Genomic DNA, 7,960 nt, shown 5'->3' on the forward strand with positions numbered 1-7,960 from the left:
ATGCGACAGCAACGCTTGATATTTATGCAAAAAAGCCGTGAACCCGGGTTAAAAACGCCATCACTTAGCATCATGTTTTCTAATGCATTTCAAACAGCCGCAATTCACCTGCGATCGTTTTTTAGGAATTAACGACCCCGCAAGAAAAGCTTTTAGCTCATAAATCGGCGCATGTGAAAACGACTTTTACCAACACATTAATTGTCTCGTAGCTGTCGGGGATGCGGATCGTGTGGAGGGTAAGAAGAGCGGACCCTCCAAATTGGAAGTCAACATTCTGGGACTGTTCTAATGACGGATTTTCTTTTTTTCTTGGAGGTTGAAAATCTGCAGCATGTTTATGACAAAGGGGGTCTGAAAATGTCGGCCCTCTCTTGTTTCTCACCCCTTTTCTCTTCCGCTACCTCACTCACACACACACACACACACATATGAAAGCCCCTCCTCCATAATTGATGCAGCAGATAAGGCTCCCCGGGGGGGACCCTCCCATTTTCCCCAGCTGTTCTCGGCCATCTCCTGCTCACCTTCTTTCTTTTCCTCTCCACGTATTTACATGCTCAGCTCCATTGATGCTCGTTTCTGGATGGAGGTCACAAGTTTGATTCCGGCAATGCAAACCAAAGCGCGACCCCTATGACCTTTCTGTCTGCTTGGCCTTCTCACGTGTCTATATCTAAATGATCCGTATAGAAATTCCTCCTTCCCTACGTTGAGGCACATACACAATCTGTAGACAGGATCAAGCGCGGGGGCTAGAAGCTTTTTCTCACACTGTACCCCGCATCCCTGTCCAGATGGGAAGTGTCTTTTTGCCTTTCGGAGATAGCCGGACACACACACACATATACACACACACGCACTCGGTTCAGAAGAAAAGCGAGCCTACTGAGAGAACCACTCTAATATTCACATCAGGCTTTGGTGCTCACCTTGCGCTTTTATTATGATATCGCAGCAAAGAGGGCAGATAGTACGTTTCAGTTGACATGCACACACACTTACCAGCGAAACTCCATTCATCACAACCACCCGCTTTCGGAAATATTCTTAATACACATATTTTATAGGCTTTGCTATTCATTATTCATTCATAATAAATAAATCTTGCCATAAAGAGCCCTTTTGAGGATGAAAAAGAGTGTGTCACTTTGAGGCTTCAGCACTTCTTTAAGTATTTACATTGGAACTTCGATTTAAATCACACGCAACCGACGGATTCCAGATTTAGCAGACAGAAACGAGTCCGCTGAAAATGTTCCTTTTGTACAGTAGCTGTCAAAGTCTGTAAATGCAAGATTAGGTTGCTCATTTGCTGAAATTCGTTTAGAGACAACCAGAGACTGGTACAAGTATTTCTGGCTGTGAGGCTGTGCGGCTAACAGATGTGTCTGCGTGGCGGCCATTTTGACTGTGGCAACAGCCCAAAGGCAATGAAAGGAAAGCATGGACGTTAGCTTAGCATCGCTATAGGCACGTAACTAAAATGGAGCGTGTCGTATCTATCTATTGATATCTGTGACTGTTGTTTAACGGAGTCTACTGTGTTCTTGAACATGCTAGTTTTGGTACAGTTTATAGTTTTATATTTTTTGTCAAGCCTGTCTTTTCCAATCTAACGAAGATGGGGAAAAAAAAACACAAACTCAGCTTGAGTGACCAGCTGTATGTCATTACATACTTTATGTTTCAAACGACTTGAAAAAATGTTTTTGAGCTCTTTATATATATATATATATATATATATATATATATATATATATATATATATGTACAAAAATTTTGAACTTTACTGGCCATTTTTAGGCAACAAAAACAGTACTTCAATTTAATGGACAATCAGCTTTAACAAACTGGCCTCTTGTTTCTTTATATTTTTAATGTCTTAGTGATAAACAACTCAACAGTAATCTTTAAAAACACAAAAAAGTACTACGATCGAATAAAATAAAAAGTAATAAGTCCATATATATATATATATATATATATATATATTTAGAGAACCACACCTCAAGTGTGTGTGCGTACGGTACGTGTGTGTACGGGCACAGCCCCTTCTGGCCTGCCTATGGGGACAGGTGTGGCACAACTTGTTATTCTATGTTTGTATAATTTACAATACCAGAGAGAGATATTTTTCCTCATTAAAAACACATTACAATTTTTTTTATTATTATTGTTTTTTGGGGGGTACTGTAACGTATTAATGGCATTTCTATTCAAATTCTCAAGGCAACACTGCATGTATAAATATCCAAAACATCACCGCAGTTGTTTACAGTGCCCTTTCCCTGATTAATTCATTTCCCAATTTGCTTTTTAAAAACAATATTGTGCATGTTGCCATGGGTACGAGTCCTTGCCCATCATCAACTGAGCACAGTTTGACGGAAGTGATATGAGCTCAAATTGCTCCGTAATGACTTCATTTAAGAGTGATAAAAAAAAAATACATCAGCGATTGCCTGCCTGCCTTATGAGAAATGCAGTCTGAGGTGTTTGCTGGTTAGGAGCTGAGAGGTACCTTGCAGCAGGCCTGGGTGGGCGGGGCTTTTGTGGGGGGGGTGGTCCCTCGGTCCTTGAGGGATATCGTGATCCCACCCAGCAGATGGGCTGATCGTCATGGGTGTCTCTGGGAAAGTAAGTAAAAACATAGCAGCGAAGCAGCACAGCAGCCATGAATAAAACATGGAGCTGTGACTCCTATTTGACTCCGCCATGATGGCCTCCCTGTTTTTTTTTTTTTTTATTTCTATCTATGAAAGCAACGCAATGTTGTTGACGCAAGAATCACAGCCGACACACAAACAGGTTTATATTCCGTGGATGCGTTGCTCTGATCGTATGTGGCAAGATAACAAAAAGTCTATTTTGAGACACCACCTTGAAAACTGCAGCCGCACACACGAGATGTTTATGTTGTACCAGGAGAACAACAGGATGATTTTCTATTCTAATAATAGTTCTTCAACAAGGTAAAATCACTTTTTTTTCCCATGAATACAGTGGAGAGAAAAATGTATACAATCCAGTTCAAATGCTAAAGATAAATCTTTCATCTTTTCATTTCTTAAAAATGGGAAGTGGCGGTGTTCAGAATCAACCAATCACATTCATCTCGGCATCCATTTTCTCTTAAATTGGAGTCGGCACTCATCAATCAGCATTTAAACATCTCTGATTAACCTCAAATAAAGATTAGATGTTCTAGTAGGCTTTTCCTGTAATCTTTGGCAGATTTCAAACTGTTCATAATTCACTCCAACTCTTCTAAGGACATAGTTCCAGTTTACAAAAAAAAAAAAAAAGCATGACGCTGCCACCACCATGCTTCACTGAACATAACATTTGGACGAAGATCCAGCTCTTATATTTTTTTGTAATTGGGCAAGAACTAGAAGAAGACAACACAGAACCTGACATTGTTTTATAGATGTAATGTTATGAGGGGATTTTACGCTGTGAGTCCAAATGAAAAGAGATCAAGTTCAGCCCTAATCTTGACCGAGTTTGGTTGTCTTGGTCAAGTTAAAGCAAGGAGTATTTGTTCATTTTCTTTCAAATTGTGTTTAAAATAAAAAAATAAATAAATAATCTTCTCATCTGAATACTCCTGGCTTTCTTTTCGCCAAAAAAGGCCAGACAAAAAACAATATATGCATCAAGTTAAAGCTAGAAAGTATGCAATGATTTAAATAATAATAATAATAGCAATTTTTGTCATCCATTTTGAAACTGTTACTGTTAGTATGACTATTATTTAAATATTTAGTGGGGAAAATCATCCCTCTCTGGCGCCATCTTATGCTTCGAATTAAAGTTGTAATTATCAAAACTAGCCAATGGGAGACTATAGATGGAAGGCATGATCAAGGGGTGTGTCAATCATTTTCTAACAGACATACACACAGGGCTCTTGCAAAAGAGATTATTGCAGTTTCTGGGATGATTCTTTAACGTTGGTGAGCAACAGAAGTTAAAAAGTATGAATTACAATGCGCTCAAACCGTTCCCATCGGGTTGTCAGGTAAGTTCATCGCCTCGATTACATTTTAATTGGCTGTACATTCCAAAAAAATACAATATCAAAGCGGTAACATTTCATTTTTGGCAGTACTCCATCGTGACTAAGACATGCTAGCAATGTAGCACGCACGTGTTCGTTTGCTGGGGGGATTTGTTTGGGCAGAGACACGAGGAGCGAAGTCACTCAAATTTTGCTAGCAGCCTCAACAATATCGACTCCAACTTTAATTCTTTACTGTTTGTTTTGTTTTCATCACATTGAACGGCTCATCAGGCATCAATGGAGGATCCTGTAGCTTGTAGTCTGAACTTTTGCATTGTAACGTCAGCAAAGCAGCCACACATCATTGACCTCGGCATGCTCAATTAATTGGTTAATTAATTGAGTGCTGGCCAGATGGGATATGAGGTGCTAAACTCCTCAGTGGCGAACGCTCCTAAATTGAGGAAGATGAATGGCCTTTTGAAGTACATCCAATCCAGCGAAAGTCTTTGATTAGCTCAAGGCGACCACTCTCATCAAATGCGCACTTCCCTTTGTGTCGCTTGGCCTCGCGTGCCAGTTGGAAAAGTGTTTTTCTTAATCAAATATATGAAAGATGGATTCTTGGAAGTGCAAACCTCATCCATCACCGCTACCGTACACACGCATGCTTGTCACAATATTTGGACGTTCACGAATGAGGCAAGAGCTGCTGCGCGCGGGTTGTAAATGAGCTTGTCACCGGTTAGTAAACACGAGCGAGAGTGGCTGTGAAGTTTGCGCGTCTGGGAGTGCGCCGTGTCACATCCAATGACGCGGGCGAGAACTTTGTTCCCTCGGGCTGAGCAGATGCGTGCCGTGCAAGCGATACACCGGGATGAAAAACTCTTCGCTTCACGCATGACTGCGTGACGCCACACGTTCATTTGGGATCAAGCGCTGGAAGGCCCCGCGATAACTCGTGAGCAGCTTTAGTCGAAACCTCCCAAGGGTTTGCATGCATTTTTGGCAAAATGTTGCCACTTTTGGAGCATCTAGGCCAGTTTAAATAGTTGACATACAATAGTCCCCAAGCACCAAGATACAGACCGGTACCGGGCAACAAGCCATTTGGTATAGAGCTGCACAAGAGAGACAGAAGAAAAAAAAATCTTTCTTTTTCAGTCAGGTTTTGAATAGTTTTGTGTCATTTGCAAACAAATTAATCTTTTGAGCGAAAATACTGAATGGAATCACTTCATGAAATTATCCATTCAAAATAGGAACCATTAATCAGTACTGTGACGAAGACAGATTAACCACTAGTTCACTGTACTAGCATAAATATAAAATACATCATATGAAAACAGCTATACTGTTTATCATAAGAGATACTTAACACCTGTGACGAAAGAGTAAAAATCTAAAACACTGAGTGAACTTTTTTTTTTTTTAACCAACACGCTTAAACTTAAAACACACTTTTTAAAAGTATCGCTTACAGTTCTCACTCGCACAATTCCCTAAAGTGTGCTTCCTTTAAGCTAGCTGTCACTCCCAGTTGAAGCTTAGCATAAAATTGACACAAAGAAAAGCAAACACTGTAAATTTGAACTCCAAAAATTTCAAACAAATCAAACGAAAGGCCATTAGCTTAATGCTAACATATAATACGGAACACCATACGCGGGCTCGCGCAAATTAGCATTGATGTTATGGTAGCAAACAATATTCACAGGCATATAATCTCTTTGCTCTTCATACTACAAACATAAAAATGTCCGCTTAAAAATCTGCGACATAGCAGGGCTGCACGATTAGTTAACTCAGCACGAGTTACCGGTTACAAGGTATACCACGGTTTTAAAACATCACGGTTTCTAAACCATGACAATTTCCCCCCAGTTTTACAAATTATTTTTGTTTTGTTTGGCGTCATCACTTCCTGTTGTTGGCGCGAGCAGGCTGTGAGAAATATACATTTACGAAAGCAACACCCATCACTCTTTGACAAATTCACAGTAACGTTAATATACTGTACTTGAAATGGACATTTGCTACCAGCTACGAGGGTTAGCATGTCTACAAGCGGTGAAATAAATACAATAGACTTGCTACCGAGGCTAGCTAGCTAGCATGGCTAAAATCGGGTCATTTCCTTTCTGATGCTCACTTCACAAAATGGAGAACGGCAGACAAGTAGCCCTCATTTTATGAGAAATAAGTACTTTTACTGTTGCACTACATTTTGATTTTCTTTTTGGAAAACAAGTTGTTGTCACACATACAATCAAATGTTCATCTAGTCAGGCAGGTAATGCCGGTAGAATTGGAGCTGGCTATCGTAACGAACGCCGGAGCATAACAGCAAAGACGTCATCCTCATGAATCCTTAACTAAAAGTCCATCAATAAACAAACACGGCACTAAATAAACCACCAAGAGACCAAGCAGCGTCCGACCCCTTTGTAGTGCTTTTTACCTCACACGGCAACGGCACGTCACCACAAACTCAGGGTGGATTACAGACATATTGGTTAGGGTGGATTGTTGTCAAATAGGTGAATGATACACGGTATGTTGAAGAAATATGCAGCATGAGTCGGATTTAGGTGAAGGGATTTGGATTTGAGGGGAACGGATTAGGAGCAGTATGACGTAGGTGTACCCTACGTTTTAATTATTTTTTTTTATATACTTTTTGGGATTGAACGTCTGGATTCTTAAAGGCATATATTTAAAAAAAAAAAAAAAAAAGGTACCTGACATTGAATGAGTTTTCAGGTTGTCCTAAGAAGTAATGACTCAACTAAGACAAATGTTCTAATTTTAGGAATGAGGACAGGAATAAAACTTTAATGAGTAACCTTTTTAAAGCTTTTTTTTTTTTTTTTAAAGGAGGCTTTTGTTTTGCTGCCATTTGGTTTCTTTGACCCGCTGTTCATCCATTCATCCATGATCCATCCATCTGTTGGCAGGATTAGACGAAAGAAAAACTCAGTTTGAATAAAAAAAGATGGAAGGATGTTTTTCCAATAAGGTGTATGTGATGTATGAAGAACTTATTATTAAAAGTATATGTGGTCACCAATTAGCATTCTTGTTTTCATGCCAAAATGCTATATTATTATTTCCACCCAGGCGGTGGTTCTTCTGTTTGTTTTTGTTTATTTGCTTCTAATTAGATACCGTATTCTTCCAAGGATGTTCCCATTAAGGTTTAGTAGAAATCAACACACACTGTTGGCAACCTAAAACCATATAGGTATCTTATTAAATTTCAAAAACACCGTGTACGCATATGTAGGCGTTATATTCAGATTTGACAGAAATCTTTCAGAAAGGGATTGTCAGTTTCAAATAAGTAAATAAAGGCAATACAAATATAACAACCTAGAGTGTACCAGAGGTCATAATAACAAAAAAAAAAGTACATTATTCCCCACCAAAAGCTCAGCCTGATGATGAATGGGAGAAAAAAAGTAGTTATGAAAAAGAAAATACCTTCTCTGTCTGCAATTCAATAGTAACTTCTAAGTAGAGCCAGCGTGCGGCTCAAAAGCATAAAGCAATACTTCCCCCCCTCTTGACTCATTAAAAAGTAAGGTCTCATCTATCCAAAAGGATTTTATCATCAACTTTTGCCAGGTTAGGAAAAGCTGCAGCTTGTGTGATTAAATGTCTGTTTTCAAAAGGAACAAAAAAATCAATTTCCAAGGCTGCCCGGCATAAAACCCCGCAGCCAGTAGAGGAAATTAATGTTTAAAAAGAAAATGCTGAATTCTAACCGAAACTAACGCTGTTCTTCTTTGAGAGCAAGTGCACTTAAAGTGCAATTACAGACATTAGGGAAGATTGTGTTCTTTGCTGATAAGAAGCACTTTTAACAGCAGGTCCTCCAAAAACATTGGACACTTTGAATATCAATTCAACGAGTCTTTTATTAAGGATACATTCACGAGTGGAGTGTGT

The sequence above is a fragment of the Vanacampus margaritifer genome, chromosome 3, assembly GCF_051991255.1.
Source record: "Vanacampus margaritifer isolate UIUO_Vmar chromosome 3, RoL_Vmar_1.0, whole genome shotgun sequence".
Classification (NCBI taxonomy): Eukaryota; Metazoa; Chordata; class Actinopteri; order Syngnathiformes; family Syngnathidae; genus Vanacampus; species Vanacampus margaritifer.